The sequence below is a fragment of the Apodemus sylvaticus genome, chromosome 15, assembly GCF_947179515.1.
Source record: "Apodemus sylvaticus chromosome 15, mApoSyl1.1, whole genome shotgun sequence".
In the NCBI taxonomy this organism is placed as follows: Eukaryota; Metazoa; Chordata; class Mammalia; order Rodentia; family Muridae; genus Apodemus; species Apodemus sylvaticus.
Genome location: NC_067486.1, coordinates 39,534,022 through 39,552,269, shown reverse-complemented (window position 1 = coordinate 39,552,269; position 18,248 = coordinate 39,534,022). Strand labels below are relative to the sequence as shown.

At 39.5% G+C, this 18,248-nt stretch overlaps 1 protein-coding gene across 1 annotated transcript in view; it reads right to left on the bottom strand.

Annotated features, from left to right (window-relative positions):
- Epha6 (EPH receptor A6) overlaps nt 1-18,248 on the bottom strand; it is a 993,878-nt gene that overhangs the window by 52,750 nt on the left and 922,880 nt on the right. The gene's annotated exons all lie outside the window — the stretch shown is intronic.

The following is an 18,248-nucleotide window of genomic DNA, read 5'->3' as shown; positions in this document are numbered from 1 at the left end:
TGTATTAGAATTAGGCTGATCATCTCTTTGCTGTTATTGTGAGCTCAGTCACCTCCAATTAGGCTTGGATAGACATTTGCAAGCAATCGAGCATCAGGGCCCTTTGGCCCAGTTTTGCATTATTGACAAGCTCTTCCCAAATAGCTTCTTCTTGGCATCCAGAGGAACCCTCCTGTCAGTGTTGTGCTATATTAGCATGGCTGTCAGAAAGGCTTCCTGGGGACTGGATGCTCTTTGCCCGACTCCAATCAGTTATTCAGTGTTTCTCTTTTATAATCTCTAAAAGACTTTCCCTTTATTCGGCATCATCTCTTAAAAAAAAGAACTGTGTGTTTGTGGATACACGTGTGCGCAGGTGTACAGATTAGTCTTGGTTGTTGTTATTTATTCTCTGTCTACCTTATAACTAACTAACTAAGTAACTAACTAAGTAACTAACTAAACTATATATATGAGTGTGTGTCATTCATCTGAGTGCAGATGTCAGTGGAAGCCAGAGGCAGGACTCCCCCTGGAGTTGAGGCTGTGGACAGTTGTGAGACACCCTATGTAGGCCTCTCCAGAAGACAGTAAGTGCTCTGGACCACTGATCCATTTCTTCAGCCCCCACCTTGGTTGACTTTGTTGGTTTTTTGTTTATTTTTGAGATTGTGTTTCAATCATAACGTTTCTCACTTCTTTTGTTTCCCTTTGTTTTTCTTGAGACAGGGTATCTTACTGGCCTGGAATCATCAAGTAGATAAGTAGTCTAGGCTGATTGCCTGGTGAGTTCCAGAGATCAACTTGTTTCCAACCCTGCATCCTTGGTACTAATGTTACGAATCCCAGCTTTAAGAAATGTTAATATCTGTAATTTCAAGAAAGTGTCTCATCTGACATTTAGGGGAGTGGCTGTTCATACTGTCGACTGTTGTGGCCTGGGTGTCAACATCTGCCACAGTGTCAGGCACTGAAGCCCTTGGTCTATAGCTGATGGCACTGTTTCTGGAGATACAAGAAACATGAGTAGGAGAGGCCTAGGAGGAGGAAGTAATGAGCAGGGTCACATTCTTGGCAGGTATATCTTCGCTTTGCCCCCTTCTGTTCATGATTCTTCATCTTGACTGCCACAAGTGAGAAGTTTTATCTACCACATGTTCCCGACCACGTTGCTTTGCCTTACTTTATGCTGAAAACAATTCAGCCATCAGACTATGGACTAGCAGACTACAGACTATAACCTCTGGGCCAAAGACCCAAAATAATTGTTTCTCCTAGGTATCTGCACACTGGGAAAAAAAAAGCAAACCAGACTCTGAGCTATCAGTTATAAAGCTAGGAAGATAGCTTAAATCTATAAAATTTATCTTTTTTTAAAAAAGGAATTCTGTTTTAAAAGAAAATCCTAGGTATATTCTGAGTGTACTTTGTCAATTGATGGAGTTTATATAACTATTTTATTTTAATTTTTTTTTAAAAAAGAGGAAGCGTTCAATCAACCTATGGTTGTAGAAAGTAGACTACCAAGTCTTCAGAACTCATGGAGTAAAGACAGAGAGAAAGCTTGGAGCTGTGTCTGCCATCCACCATGGAAAAAAGACTACAAGTACCCACCATCAGACACTCAACAAGAAACCCATTTCATTTCAGTTAGATGGGAAATGTAGCTCTAAAAGTTTGTCTCTGTGCTTAGATTTACAAGTCAGAGTTCTTAGTATTTATTTTTCCCCCAAAAAACCATGCTGCTGCCTTTCTGGGAAGTATCATGCTTTTAAGAAAATTCACAACTCTATATTCCTATCCCTGTCTATAAGTTCATCTAGTTCAACCAGATGCTAGAGTTTCAAAAAGTATTATGGAATTTAAGCAACATTTACATCTCCTCTATAACATTTTTTCATTTTGTCAACTAGGAACTTTCAATAAGTAATAAAAGAAAAAATCCTCATTAGTAGTTCCCTTATACCAATTCACTTTAGAACCAAGGGAGTAAAACGTTTTCCCCTCTCCATTCTAATACATTGATCTTCACAAAGGTTGAAAGATAATAAAATATCTAATAAAAATGCATAGCTTTGACCCTCAAAATCCTTGTAAGTGAAAGGGGAGTGAATATCTCTGAATGTTAAAAATCTGTACTACAATCATATTTCTTTGGCAGGCTGATTTAAAGAGCTTTACATGACAGTGAAGTTATACTAGCCTTGACACTACGACGGGCTGAAGGAGATTCAGATCTGTTTTTATATTTAATTGGAGTGTAAGGGTCAGACCGTCAGAGCAGGATAGTCTTGCCAGTTGTCAGGAAGGGCTACTTCTGAGAACATCAAATTAGGGATGCAGATACCTGGCATTACTTTCAACCAGGTTCTGAATTTCTAAATCTGGGGAAATGGCTAAGCATCTAGCTATACATTACACCTGCCACTGTAATTTAAGGGACTGATTGCTTCATACTTGAAGAGGGCTGGAAGAGGAAGAAGGAAAGGACTAGAGGTGAATGTCAAATTGCAAGTTAGACTGTACAAGAGTAGAGGGTAGGCGTATATTGTCAGGAAAAGGCAAAGAGTAACCATGCCCAGTTTTAACAATTGGAACTGAATTTTCTATGCATTCTGTGATTAAGATAAATATGTTAAAATAAATTACCAAAAGTATACAACAAAACACAGAAGACCTGAATTTGTTGCTCATCTAAACTATGTATTAACAAGCAGATACAACTGTCAATGCACTCTAATTAAGGAAGGAATGATGGTATGAGTCGTCTGACACCTCTCCTCTGGCTCTCTGATAGTCTAAAAGCATTCAGCGCCACTGGTACTTGGATAGGACCCCTATTTAGGATTTGGGACCTACACTTTCCTTCATCAGGCAACACTCATGCTTTATACCTTAACAATGGGCCAATCACTACAGGAGGCTTTTGTAGCCATTAGTTTATGCTCCCCATATATATATATAATCTCCATGTTCATCTCTCATACTTGGGTATTTTTACTACCTCTGCAGAGTCTATGGGACTTATCAGAATGTAACTAGAATAATTAGCACTAAAATCCATAAACTATGTCTGAAATGTTTGCCTTCCTGGGTACCAGTTGCTGCCTGCTGCAGAGGTTTTGGGGACTGTACTCTGTCCACCTTCAGGGATACCCTGTTCTTTAGCATCCATCAGAGTCCACGTGCTCCCTAACCCCCTGGCTGGTGTGCAGGCCCATGCAGGCTTGTGAACATTCTACTTCCCTCTTGTGCTGTTTCCTATTTTTTTTTTTTTTTTTTTGTGGACTGGGCCAAGCAACTCTACTCTACCATCAGTGGAACACCGGTCCATGAAATATCTATTTTAGGATCTCATTTCTGAAAATTCATTGACTATGATTAAGTTATATTTATGACAGTGTTTTATAATATTAAAGGAATTATACATATTCTATATATATTATAAGCACTCAATGTACTTGCATATTATGTTAATATGTTATTTTCTTCATCCTTTACACCTTAGATGCTATTATATCTTAAAGGACAGTTAATTTCTTAGTGTCCTTGACTTTAAATATTATGTAGTTGAGCTAATAGACTTATTTCACGAAAGTATTAGGACGTATGTCAGTATCTATCATCCTCCTCTGACTCGTGGACCATACCTCACCTTTGAGGCAGACCAGACTTTTGACTTGTGTGTGCCAGATCCACCATACAGGAAGGGAAATCAGTTACAGAACCTTATGTGACTTCCATTAATGTGTGACTTGAATGAAAGCCCACAGTGAAGAGTGTAAATTCAAGGATCACATATGGCCACGGAAATTGTCAGTCCACTCAACTTGGAAGCACATAGGAACGAATCTCCAGTCTCTGGTACACGGATAGGTAGTAAACAAGAGACACAAAAGAATTGCACGAAGCCATTCTGCCTTCTTGCTTATGCAGCTCTGTTGCAAACTGCTGGCCGTGTGTGGGTAGTCTCTCAATCATTGTATCTTTAGTCTTTCTTTGAGACAGCAGCAAGGACAGTCACAAGACAGGGTCCTGCCTCACATGCTCTCTGTTGCACCTACATGTTCCTTCCACTCGGGAGAGTAGCTATTTGTACCTCAGTACAGCATCATCACTGCAGGCCATTTCTTGAGATCCAGCTTTTTAGGAAATGCGACCAAAAGAGTCATCTGTGAATCACTATTGCTTTTGCCAGCTCTGAAAATCCAGGAGGTGAATTATAGTCATATGCTAACTTTGACAAAAGGCATTTAGAAAAATGCTCATATGAGTACTTATAATATATCTTTGTATAATAAAAAGGTGCAAAGGGAATATGGAAAAGGAATTAATTTTCATGTTTCAATACATTTCTTGACCATTCCGTAAAGCACAGTTTATTCTCTCAGGCCTCACATTCCTGAAAAATTTTACATTTGGACTTTTTCAGTAGATTTCACAATGCATCATGGCTTGCTGCTTTGTATCCTATATTATTTAGAATACTGTGAGATAAGTGTAAGGTTAAGAGGTTAGACTTCTGAGTCACAGTGCTTAAATAGGAGCTCTGGTTGTGTAACTTGTGAGTTCTGTGCCATTAGGTAATTTCCTTCCCTGTTCATACCTTACTTTTTTCATATATAACTTTGCAGAGATATTGCATGGACTAAAGGATAAGATGTGTCTAAAATGGGAATAAAACAGATGATCTCAGGAAAGAGTAATTATTCTTGTGATTTCTTTGTACATTAGTTCTCTGAGATGAATAGGATATGGAATGGATTAGAAAGGGAAAATGTCATTTCAAAATAGAACACGAAGTGATACTCATTCTGTATCATCTATCTTGACAATGAGGGAGTGCATCCTAGCATGTGCTGGGCTATGGCTGTGCCTGTACAGAGCAAAGGTGAGAAACCAGCTGTTGACGTGAGATCAAGTGTTTACTCCTACAATGTGTCTCTTACTGTATACTGTATGCTGCGCTCTTCTAGAGTGACTAATGCCCTTCTTCATAGTTCACACTCAGAGAACTAGCGTTTCTATAATCCTCTTCTCGTACCCAATGCTTTGCTCTCTAGCTCTGTAACATTTGGCCTTGCAAATTTGCTGAGCCTCGGTCTGCTCATTTGTAAACACCGGATGATAATTCCTCACTAAGATGATGACTCAGCAGAAGCTTGCCTTGCCCAGCAGTGTGTGAGGGACCCGTGGACTCAAAGGGAAGCTGAGAGTGTTAAGCCCTCCACTCAGCAGGGCTTAACAGAGACTGTTCTGCCACTTGAGGCAGAGAACAGGAAGGATGGAAAGAGGAGAAAAAGTACTCAGGGAAACAGACCAAGAAATAGGGACAATATTTAGATTTAGGCCTCTGCCATCAAAGATTAAAATTAAAATTTTAAATTAAAAAAATAATTACATTTATTTAGTGTGTGTGTGTGTGTGTGTGCTCATACTTGTGGTCTTGTACCACAGCATGAATGTGGAAGTCAGAAGACAACTTGCAGAGAATTCCTTCCACCCTTCTACTGTATGGGTCCAAAGGATTGAACTCTGATTATCAGGCTTGGTGGCAAATTCTTTTACCTGCTGAACCATCCTGTCAACTCTGCCTTTTCTTTTATATATTAAAGGTGCTAACATTGTGCCAAAATCCAATAAAATAACTTGAATAAATTACTATATAAATAGTAAGTGCTTTATGTATTCATTTGTGTTATTATTTTGGAATTTACCATTATACTTTCTGGAGCACTGGAACTATTTCACCCAGCATATAAAGGCAAACTCAGACAAATGGCGCAGGTTAGGGAGGCTCAAGTGGGGGAACTGTAAGTTCAAGGCCAGCCTAGACAACTTGGTAAAACCCCATCTCAAATATATCATAATATAATGAATGTGGTATAACATAATGTTTGAAATAAAATCAAAGGCTCGAGAGCACACTTCAGCAGTAGAGTGCTGAACTCTTATGCTCAAGACCCTGGGTTCAGTCTCCAGTACTCTGAATCATGAAGCAGTTTGAATGCCGATAATATATATTTTCTTTCTTGAGAGAGTACTTATTTCTTTATTAGTAGATAGTTAACTAAAATAAAGACCCGTTGGCTAAGTTGTAAAGTTCTTCTTTCATCCCTGAAAAAAAATCAATATCTTCATTCACTGTAGCAATAAAACCAAGGGCAGCCAAGGTATGTACAAGAGGTTCGAATACTCAGTCAACTGATTCAGGCTGCCTTCTTTGTAGCGCGTTAGATGCAAGCACTTTAGGAAGTGGGCTTGCAGCACCATAACCTTTGGGATAGACTGGCATAAAGTGATGGCTGGGCTGCAGAGTGACCCCTGTCCGGTTGGTTCAGCCAAGTGTATTAGATGCTCTGGAAATTGATAACACACCTCGAAGCCAAATTGAACGCTGACAGGATGGTGCTGAGTTCATCATGATCTAACCAGTGGGTCCCTGGAAGCACTCCAGAACAGGCACCCTGCCGAAATTGCGCACATAAATCAGCTGAAGGAAAAACTCCTTTCGTGACCCTGAAACATTTCTTGAGGTCTGAGACACATCCATCTTTTTAGGATTTCACTGCTGATGAAGAGATGTACCTACTCATTCCCGGAAGCGACACACTCTTCTACCTTTGCCTTTTTAGGCTCCAGAAAAATGGCCTATGCTTTTCTAAATGAATGTTAAAAATAGGAATCCTTCTGTCTTAATTTTGACCATAACTCCAAAATGCCAAGGACAATAAACCAAACAACAACAACAAAAAAACCCAACAAGGCTTAGAGAATTTGTGCTATCCACATTATCCAAACGCTCGAGGAGATGCTCTCTGGCGCCACGCTCAGATCTGTGAGAAAGAAAGCAGCTAAGGTGGGAGGAATTCTCGCTGGGGAATATGGGAGATTGTAAAACTGCTCATCTTAAGTCGGGTGGCCCACTGGGGAAATTTTAATTAGCTACGGGAATTTGATGGAAAATGACAGTGAGTTTAAAGGTGAGATCCTGGTCTCTTGGTACCCGTTCTAATATGAGAAAAGAGGATCTAGTTTTAAATTAAAAACTGGCACTTCAAGTCCTATCACGGGTTAGAACACGGTGAGTCTGTGGCCACAGGGGTTAGGTCTCTGCACTTGGTGTGATTTAATACGTCCTATGCCTTTGGTTTCCACAGGCAGTGTGGGAGCTCAGTTTTGCTTTACCCGATTCTTTGAGGATTTCACACTTTTTATTTCAACCATGCTTACCTTTGCTCCCACGTCCATGCCTCCTGCATTGTGCGTCCCCCACCACTGTGTCCTCATTTTTAAACAAAACCTATTCTGTCTAATTATGGCTGGCTACATGCTCTTGGGTGTATTGCCACACACTGAAGTGTGTTTGAGTTTCCAGGGACCATATCCTTAAAGATGACACCCCTCCGTCAGAAGCTATTAATTATCGATATCTCCTCAGGTGGGGGTAGAACCTCCCGAATACCTCTCCCATCTACACTGGAATGTCGTCTGGCTTGAGCTTGCGTACGTTTTTTTATATTCTTTGTTTACATTCCAAATGATTTCCCCTTTCCCAGTTCCCCCTCCCCATAAGTCCCATAGGCCCTCTTCTCTCCACCCATTCCCCAATCAAACCCTCCCACTTCTCTGTCCTGGTAATCCCCTACAATGCTGGATCAAGCCTTTCCAGGACCAGGGCCCTCTCCTTCCTTCTTCTTGGGAATCATTTGATATGAGAATTGTGTCTTGGGTATTCAGAGCTTCTGGGCATATGGAATGCAGTCACTGATAAGTGGATATTAGCTTGCATAAGTTTTAACTATGCTGTCATAACCATCAGCATGCGCCATTGCCCCATTGTGTCTGAAAGCAGTTTTCTTGTAATCACCAACTGCTTTTGTTCTTACAATCTTTCCATGCCCTCATCTTCAGTGATTTTTTTGAGACTTGGAAGGGGTATATGCATAATACAGATGTCTCTGTTAGGGGTGAGAATCCTGTAGGTTAATATCTCAGTAAGTTGACTACTTCTGGGCCCAGGTGTTAGTTGTCATTTACAGCAAAAGGAAGCTTCTCTGCTAAAGGTTGAGGGATATGCTAATTATAGGTATAAGGAGTTATACCCATTAGTTTCAGTTTACTATTATGTCATTTTAGCTGATTAGTAATAGTAGATCCTCCTCTAGGACTTATGACTTGTCTAGCCACAGGTTCTGAACTCCAAATAATGATACCAGGCATGGGTGTCATCTTGTAGAGCAGGCCTTAAATCTAAATGGAAAGTGGTTGGTTACTTCTGTAACATTAATGGCACTGTTGCACTAGTGGAGATATATCTTACAAGGCTGGTTCTTATAGTAGCGTACATTAGCTGGGGAAGACTAATGATTTATTTTTCTCCTTGGGTATCATAAGCAGCACCTTCTAGTATTATGGACGCTAGTCATTAGGGATGAAGCTTTCAGGTACATACTAGTTTGATTTTTTCATGTCCTATAACTCACACACACAGTATCTTCAGCAATAGGATCTTACTACCAACTCTGGAAAGTAACCACGAGCCCCAGAACAACAACATGCAATGTTTCAGGGTCTATGCAGCCCCACTGGCCAGCTGTAGTAGTGGCAATCCATTCCTGGTGCTGGAATTTTTAACTTTCTACTTACAGTCAGTGGCATCTGACTTTTTTAGTCTGTCTGCTGTAATTTCTGTAGTTGTGAATATAGAAAGTTATAAGAAAATGCTCAATAAAATTTAACATTTATTTTGAGTGCCTATGATATACAAGATTTTGTATAAGGTCGTTTTGGTGAAAATGATCAGCTTATAACTGGCATAAATTAGTTGTTATCTCAACAAAGGGCTTAGCAATAGCTGATTGGTTCAGTTATCTGAGGCATAAATCACAGGCTCAAGAAGAAGGAAGACCAAAGGACTCTGGTCCTTCTTAGAAGGGGGAACAAAATACCCTCAGGAGGAGATACAGAGACAAAGTGTGGATCAAAGACTGAAGGAAAGACCATCCAGAGACTGTCCCACCTGGAGATCCATCACATATACAGTTACCAACCCCAGATAATATTGTGGATGCCATCAAGTGCTTGCTAACTGGAGCCTGATATAGCTATTTCCTTAGAGGCTCTGCCAGTGCCTGACAAATACAGAGGTGGGTGCTCTCAGCCAACCAATGAACTGAGCACAGGGTCACCAATGGAAGAGCTAGAGAAGGGACCCAAGGAGCAGAGGTGGTTTGCAGCCTCATAGGAGGAACAAAAATATGAACCAACCAGTACCTCCAGAGCTTCCAGGGATTAAACCACCAACCCAAGAGTACACATGGAGGGACCCATGGCTCCAGCTGCATATGTAGCACAGGATAGCCTTGTTGGACATCAATGAGAAGAGAGGCCCTTGGTCCTGAGAAATCCTGATGCCCCAGCATAGGGGGATGCCAGGACAGGAAAGCAGGACTGGGTGAATTGGTGAGCAGGGGGATGGGGATAGGTTAGGGAGCTTTTGGGGGGGGGGGGAGTCAGGAAAGGGGATAACATTTGAAATGTAAATAAAGAATATATCTTATAAAATTACTTTAGGAAATATAGAAAAAATAAAACTAGAATTCTGCAAAAACTGTATAATGCTCTTGAAACCATATTATAAGCTTCATAACCTGAAAGACTATTTAAGAAAAATATACTACTATAATACTACAATCTCTAATTTGCATATGCTTAATATGTTTACTTATTTTAATTTTTATTTTGAAGCATCAGTTTTAATCTCTTGAATACAATGTACTTTTAATTTATTAACAGATATTCACATAAAAGACACTATATTAAATGTAAATGCACAATTATTTGCACATTTTACCCATATAATTGTCTATAGAATTAAGCCCAATATTATCTTTCCATTGAAACATGTGCATTGTAATTGAGGTTTTCTTTTTCTAAGACTCTGAAGTAAAATAAAATTCCACTGAATTTCTTTGGGATGAGTGTATTAAACTAAGCAACAACAACATCAAAAAAAGAAAAAGAAAAAGAAAAAGAAAAGAAAGTGTTATCTGTTGACTATAGAGTAATAGACTAACCAATAGCATAAAATAGATGATGTCTCATTAGTTGTGTTTCTTAAAGAGAAATTAGTTGTGATAATTAAGGAGAATTAGATCTCTGCCAAAGTCTAAATGAAGTACAAAGGATGACTCTTTGTTTACACTTTACTGCCTATAGATCTATCATCTATCTATCTACAGTAATAATATTTAAATAGACAGTGCTCTCACAACCTCCCCTCATGGACTCATCTTTCTCTAACTTGTTTTCAGTTCTAAAGGACATCTTAATATACTACTATACATTAGTTCTGGCACTAGAATGCCACCAGCCCTATTCATCAACTGAATCTGCTGGGAGTTTTCCATGATGGTGTCATTTTTTGAGTAATAAGAAATCAGATAATCTCTCACTGATGATGTATCTCACTAAATCACTCTCCCAGTACTGATAACATAATGACAATAACATATTAGCATAATTCATCATCACATGTACCTTTGCTCTGGGGATATTTTATTGTAATATACAATATACTGGCTGTCACTTTGATGATGTATTACAGCAAGACTACCTCAGGAAAAAACACGTTTTGATGGAATGCTACTTGTATCAGATGGTTCTGCCCAGGGATAAATAAGGGAAAACAAATTTTGAGTTCCTTTGCTTTAGCATTTGCATGAAGGTCAAAGGCACTACAAATAGTGAAAGATTATTGGAAGACAACAGTTATCTCTCAGTGTTACAGAACAGCATTTAAAAGTTCAATCTGCAAGTGGGTCAAGGCAGGGTTTTATCCTTAGTAAATATTTAATATCCACAGCACTGATACTATGCAGTGGACATTTCTGCACCCTGCACTACTACTCTATGAAATGACATTCTTAAACAAGATGTGGAAGCTTGCTTGGGGCAGAAGTAAGGTGACTTCCAAGGACAGATTAAAAGTGAATGCAATGTATTATAATGGTTTTTCTGTAATATCTCCTCCTCTACTACCCCAAGGTCTGTTAGATGTGAAAGTGACTTAGAGATACCCTTTCTCTAACTGAAGCGCAGAAAGAGTAAGATTAACCCCAGGTTATGAATCAGTGGTTGATAGAGAGGACTGGAAATGGTTTTCTAACAACTATTCTGGTGCCTGATATAAAATGATCAAAGTTAATTGTTGACAATTTGTGGTTTAAATGGAGTCAGTATGGTGATAATATGCTGAGTAGAGAGGAGTTCTTCACTTTTATTACCTTGGACAAAGAGTTTCATGCAAATCTGTGTACAGTTGACTGCACACAATAATAACTATTCAATAGAAGAAAACAAGAGTGATGTTGATTATGATATTAATAATGATATTAGCAAATGCCCATTGAAAGTTTATTGGGCATTTCGCTGGACATTTTATAAATACTACTTTATTTTGCCTTTCGGTTTGTTTAGAGACTTACTCTGACACATGGAATCCAGAGGAAAATACTTTTAGGCTACTGTATACATGTGAAAAACATTATTTCTCCCTCTATGCAAAATATTGTTCAACACTGAAACACTGAGGGTCCATCTGTTCCTGACATCACTTTCCTTGATGATTATATACAGCAAACCATCCTCTTTATACCTTGAAAGCAGAAGAAACAACTGTCTCCTAAAGAAGGAAGGTATTCAATTTGTTTATTTTTCCCCTGGCTTTTGGGGGAGGACAATGATTCTTACTTAATGTGAATTGGTAGTGGCCAGCTGAGATTCCTGGGGTTCCCTGCGATTAACTGACTCACCTCAGCATTTTTTCTGCTTGCCTCCTTTATTAGACAAGTCCCCCATCTAGGTGGGCCCTTTCCCTCTCCTACTCTTCTATGTAAGTCAGAACTTCTATGTAAGCTCAGTCTTCTGAATAGATATCTGGCTCACTAAACCAGACAGCATTACCATCATTCACTTTTTTTTGGTTATTGTCTTAGGGGCATCAGAAGCCTTGGCAATGACCACTCACTGGCCCCCAAGTACTCTCTGAGTGCTGGAAAGTAAGCCTTCCAGAGGCCCTCAAGAATGCCGGTCATGGTACAGCTTTCAGGTTCTCAGTGAGTGCATGATGCTCTCCTTCATTCTAAAGGTCACGTCGCCATTGGCGATGGCAGAGTGCACACAGGATAATGATCTATTGGGTAATGTTATTTAATGTGTGACTTTGCGGAGAGACTTGCCCATATGCATTTTTTAATTTGAAAAACAACAGGGCAGAAAATTGAGGTCACTGATAACTGAGCCATAGGCTGTGGAGGATGAATGAGGGAGCAAATATTTCAGAAAAGTTTTCCGTAACTTCCCAGCACTGAGATAGGATGTCACGGTAAATCACAGGCAAACAAGTTACATGCAGAGACATTTCAGGGCTTTTCATAAGGCACCACAGTTCACATAAATCATTCAGAAAACAGCAGTGAGGTCTGGCTATGTGCCTGGGCTGGGATGATTTTGTGCTTGAGGGTCAATCGGTTTAGGAAAAGATTGGCCTTTAGGAGATTAATGGTATTCCTGGCAACTCTACTATAAAAAGCCTGCAGCCAGAGAAAATAGAAACAAAGCCATGGTTTTGAAATGTTTACTATGTATGTACTTTCAAAAATCTGACCAGATACTTACTTTAGAGAGCAACATGTCCATCGCAGACTTTTTATATAAGTATGGGAGATCTAAGCTCCGGTCCTCCAGAATTAGCTCTTCTTTGAAGATCTGATAGGAATGCTTATCAACTAAGCCATCCTCCTAACTTGGATTTCATGTTTTATGGCATAGATTCAGTAAAACTTCAAGGATGGAGTGATTCATGTATTAATTTCTTCAAAGCATGAGCACTGTGGCTAACTCTACCACACTGTTTCTAGTTCCAAATTCACAAGGAAAAGACCATTTGTGTTCAGAAAACATGAACTTGGCAGTCATTCCCACAGGATTGAGGATATTGCCATGGTTTTCTCTGGATTTAAAGAAATGTTTGCTTTCATTTAATAACAAAAATGAGTTTTTGTTAATAAAAGTTCAAAGAAATGATAAGGAGGAGGACTCTATGTGACTTTTCTTCTCCCCCTCCTTCTCGTCCTCCTCCTTTTTCTAGGGCATCTTGAAGTTTGTCTGCTTCCAAACATCCATTTGACATCAGGGTTACTGCATGAGTATTGCACCAGTAGATATCTTAGGGGGCAAAGTAAGTTGATATATAAATTGGGCAAAAGGCTTAGGAGAATAGTTGGAAGAGTATCAGAATTAGCTCTTCTTTGAAGATCTGATAGAATTTCCCAATAAACCCATCTGGTCCTGGGATTTTTTTTTTTTTTGATGGGAAACTATTAACAACTGATTCTATTTCCTCAGGACTTATGGGACTATTTAGATGGTTTATCTGATCCTGTTTTAATGTTGGCATCTGGTATGTATCTAGAAAGTTGACTATTTCATCCAGATTTTCAAATAGAAATAGAAACTCAAGGAAAGCTACACAACTCATTCTATGAAGCCACATTAACATTTATACCTAAACCTAACAAAGACCAAACAAGGAAAGAGAACTTCAGACCAATCTCCCATATGAACATCAATACAAAAATACTCAACAAAATTCTGGCCAACCAAATCCAAGAATGCATCAAAATGATAATTCACCACGATCAAGTAGGCTTCATCCCAGGGATCAGGGATGGCTCAATATATGGAAATCTACCAATGTAATCCACTATATAAACCAACTCAAGGAAAAAAACCTATGGTCATTTCTTTAGATGCTGAAAAGGCTTTTGACAAAAATCAGCATCCCTTCATGATAAAAGTCTTCGAGATATCAAGGCTATACTGCAAACTGGTAGCTAATATCAAACTAAATGGAGAGAAACTTGAAGTAATCCAATTAAAATCGTGGACCAGACAAGGCTGCCCACTCTCTCCCTATCTATTCAATATAGTAATTGAAGTCCTAGCCAGAGAAATCAGACAACAAAAGGAGGTCAAAGGTATACAAATTGGAAAGGAAGAAGTCAAATTATCACTATTTACAGATGATATGATAGTATACTTAAGCGACCCCAAAAATTCCACCAGAGAACTCCTAAAGCTGATAACTTCAGCAAAGTGGCTGGATATAAAATTAACTCAAACAAATCAGTAGCCTTCCTCTACTCAAAAGATAAATAAGCTGAGAAAGAAATTAGGGAAATGATACCCTTCACAATAGCCCCAAATAATATCATATAACTTGGTGTGACTCTAACCAAGCAAGTGAAAGATCTGTATGACAGAAAGAACTTCAAGCCTCTCAAGAAAGAAATTGAAGAAGATCTCAGAAGATGGAAAGATCTCCCATGCTCATGAATTGGCAGGATTAATATAGTAAAAATGGCCACTTTGCCGAAAGCAATCTACAGATTCAATGCAATCCCCATCAAAATTCCAAATCAATTCTTCATAGAGCTATAAAAAGAAATTCCCAAACTCATCTGGACAAACAGAAAAACCAGGATAGCAAAAACTATTCTCCACAACAAAAGATCTCCTGGAAAAGAACACAATGCTATATACTCACTGATAAGTGGCTATTAGCCCAAAAGCTCAAAATAAACATGTTACAATTCATAGACCACGGGAAGCTCAAGAATAAGGAAGACCAAAGTGGGGGTGCTTTGATTCCTCAGAGAAAGGGAATAAAATATTCACAGGAACAACTATGGAGACAAAGTGTGGAGCAGAGACGGAAGGAAAGGCCACCCAGAGACTGTTCTATCTGGGAATTCATCCTATAAATCAAATCCCAAAACTACTATGGATGACCAGAAGTGCGTACCAAAAGGAGCCTGCTATGGTTGTCTTCGGAGGGGCCCTGCCAGAGCCTTACAGATACACAGAGGGGAATACTAGCAGCCAGCCATTGGACTGAGAGAGGGGTTCACAATGAAGGAGTTGGAGGGCAGACTGGAGGACCTGGGGGGTCAGTTTGCAGCCCCATGGGAAGAATGACGATGTTGGCCAACGAGACATCCCAGGACTCCCAGGGACTAAGCCATTAACCAAGGGATACACATGGTTCCAGGCAAAAGAGTGGCAGAGGAATGCCTTGTTGGGTATCAGTGGGAGGAGAGGCCCTTGGTTCTGTGAAGGCTCAATAGAGGACCCAGTGTGGGGAAATCGAGAAGGGGTTGTGGGAGTGGGTTGGGTGGAGAAGCACATTCTTGGAGGCAAGGGGTGGGAGGATGGGTTGGGGGTTTTCGGGGAGGGGGAAACCAGGAAGGGGGTATAACATTTGAAATGTAAATGAAGAATATATTCAATAAAATATATTTAAAAAATAAATTCAATAAAAAAAGAATTATTGGGGAATTGAGTCCATTGATGTTAAGAGATAATAAGGAGTAGTGATTATTGCTTCCTATCATTTTTGATATTAGTTTTATACTTGTGTGGTTATCTTCTTTTGGGTTTGATGAGAGAAGGTTATTAGGGTATAGTTTCCCTCCTTGTATTGGTGTTTTCCCCCTATTATCCTTTGTAGGGCTGGGTTTGTAGAAAGATATTGTGCAAATTTGGTTTTGTCATGGAATATCTTGGTTTCTCTATCTATAGTTATTGAGAGTTTCACTGGTTTCTCTTACTGCCTTTAGTATTCTTTCTTTGTTTAGTACATTTGGGGTTTTGATTATTATGTGACAGGAGGTATTTCTGTTCTGGTCCAGTCTGTTTGGAGTTCTGTAGGCTTCTTGTATATTCATGGGCATCTCTCTCTTTAGGTTAGGTTTTCTTCCATAATTTTGTTGAAGATATTTGCTGGCCCTTTAAGTTGTAAATCTTCACTCTCATTAATGCTATATAATCCTTAGGTTTGGCTTTCTCATTGTGTCTTGGATTTCCTGGATGTTTTGGGTTACAAGCTTTTTGCATTTTTGCATTTTCTTTGACTGTTGAGTCCATGGTTTCTATGGTACCTTCGGCATCTAAGATTCTTTCTTCTATCTCTTGTATTCTGTTGTTGATATTTGCATCTATGGCCCCTGATTTCTTCCCAAGGTTTTCTATCTCCAAAGTTGTCTCCCTTTGCAATGTGGTATATTTACACAATGGAGTACTATTCAGCCATTAGAAACAATGAATTCATGAAATTCTTAGACAAATAGATGGAACTGGAGAACATCATACTAAATGAGGCAACCCAGTCTCAAAAGATCAATCATGGTATGCACTCACTGATAAGTGGATATTAGCCTAGAAACTTGGAATACCCAACACATAATCCACATATTAAATGATGTCCAAGAAAAACGGAGGAGCAGCCCCTGGTTCTGGAAAGACTCAGTGTAGCAGTATAGGGCAATACCAGAACAGGGAAGTTGGAAGGGGTGGATGGGGGAATAGGGGGAGGGAAGAGGGCTTATGGGACTTTCGGGGAGTGGGGAGCCAGAAAAGGGGAAATCATTTAAAATGTAAATAGAAAATATATCAAATAAATAAAAGGCAACAGTAGCATGTCAAGTACATGCTTGTCAGGCTAGAAACATTCACCCCTCACTCCTCATCCCTCGCTTGCCATTTTCTATAAACCGTTGTCCTGATGAGTGTTTGGGGCTTTTCTCCTTCGTAACCGTCCTATTGGTTGGTGGTGAGTTAAGCCGGAGCTTGAACTAGTAAATAAAGACCCTGGTGTGATTGCAAAAAAAAAAAAAAAAAAAAAAAAAAAAAAAGAATTAAAAAAAATAAGATCTTCTGGGGGAATCACCATCCCTGACCTCAAGCTTTACTACAGAGCAATAGTGATAAAAACTGTTTGGTAGTGGTATGAGGACAGGCAGGAAGGCAGGAAGATCAATGGAATAGAAATGAAGACCCAGAAAAGAACCCACACACCTAAGGTCACTTGATACTTGACAAAGGAGCTAAAAACATCCAGTGGGAAAAAAGACAGCATTTTTAACAAATGGTACTGGATCAAGTGGAGGTCAGCATGCAGAAAAATGCAAATGGACCCATTCTTATCTCCTTGTACAAAGCTCAAGTCCAAGTAGATGAAGGATCTACATATAAAACCAGACAAAGCTCAAATCCAAGTGGACCGAGGACTTTCACATAAAACCTGACACATAGAAGAGAAATTGGGGAAGAACCTTGAACACATGGGCACAGGGGAAAAGTTCCTGAACCGAACACCAATGGCTTATGCTCTAAGAACAAGAATTGACAAATGGGACCTCATAAAACTGCAAAGCTTCTGTAAGGCAAGGGACACTGTCAATAGGACAAAATGACAACCAACAGATTGGGGAAAGATCTCTACATCGATAGAGGGCTAATATCCAAGGTATCCAAAGAACTCAAGAAGTTAGACTCTAGAGAGTCAAATAATCCTATTAAAAAAGGGGTACAGAGCTAAACATGGAATTCTCAACTGAGGAAACTCAAATAGCTCTAAAGTACCTAAAGAAATGTTCAGCATCCTTAGTTATCAGGGAAATGCAAATCAATACAACACTGAGATTCCACCTCACACCAGTCAGAATGGCTAGGATAAAAACACTGGGAACAGCAGATGCTGGAGAGGATGTGGGGAAAGAGGAACACTTCTCCATTGTTGGTAGGATTGCAAGCTGGTAAAACCACTCTGGAAATCAGTTTATTGATTCCTCAGAAAATTAGACATAGTACTACCTGATGACCCAGCTATATACCACTCCTGGGAATATACCCAGAACATGCTCCATTATGTTCATAGCAGCCTTATTTATAATAGACAGAAGCTGGAAAGAACACAGATGTCCTTCAGCAGAGGAATGGGTACAGAAATGGTAATACACACACACACACACACAAACACACAATGGAGTACTATTCAGCTATTAAAAACAATGAATTCATGAAATTCTTAGGCAATGGATGGAACTAGAAAGTATCATCCTGAGTGAGGTAACCCAATCACAAAAGAACACACATGGTATGCACTCACTGATAAGTGGACGTTAGCCCAAAAACTCAAAATAAAGAAGTTACAATTCACAGAGCACAGGAAGCTCAAGAAGAAGGAGGACTTAAGTGATGGTGCTTTGGTTCTTCTGAGAAAGGGAACAAAATACTCACAGGAGCAAAAAAGGAGACGAAGTGTGGAGCAGAGAGGCCACCCAGAGTCTGCCCTACATGCGGATTCATCCTGAAGGCAATCACCAAACTAGGACACTATTATGGACTACAAAAGGTACATACCA